This window comes from Rhinolophus sinicus, chromosome 2 (genome assembly GCF_057876585.1).
Source record: "Rhinolophus sinicus isolate RSI-liver-muscle chromosome 2, RSI-T2T, whole genome shotgun sequence".
NCBI lineage: Eukaryota > Metazoa > Chordata > Mammalia > Chiroptera > Rhinolophidae > Rhinolophus > Rhinolophus sinicus.
This window is the reverse complement of record NC_142502.1, coordinates 91753136-91753645: the sequence shown is the minus strand read 5'-3', so window position 1 is coordinate 91753645 and position 510 is coordinate 91753136.

The following is a 510-nucleotide window of genomic DNA, read 5'->3' as shown; positions in this document are numbered from 1 at the left end:
TAAAGTCCTTTGATTACACAACGGTTTGATGATTAATGGCTTTTCTGATTCCCAAATGACTCTGTACTTAATTAGCAATCTCGATGGAAGTGACCTATTTCTACAACCATTGACTGCTTGGTCTTCATTCCTGTAAAAGATGTTGCAAACTGCCTTTCACTTATTCCTTCTTATGGTCAACACTTCCCCCAGTAATATTTAAGTGGAGGTTCACATGACATTTGGGGGCTGGGAAGATATGTAAATAGAAGACACTAGAAGTGGGCCTATTTGGTGGTATAAAGGACAATCCAAACGGGCTACCCTGTCCAAAGTCAGATCATGTGATGGTTCCTGCAAAGGGAGACTGTCTTCTGTGTCTGAATTCCCCAAGGCCATGGCCAGAGACAGAGCTCGGTAAGAATTCCTTGGTCCAGTCACTAAAAAAATAAAACAAAAATCTCCTTGGTGCTAAGATAGAGATTAGATCATGATTTACTGACCAATTTCCCAGTCATTTTTTTCCCCCAG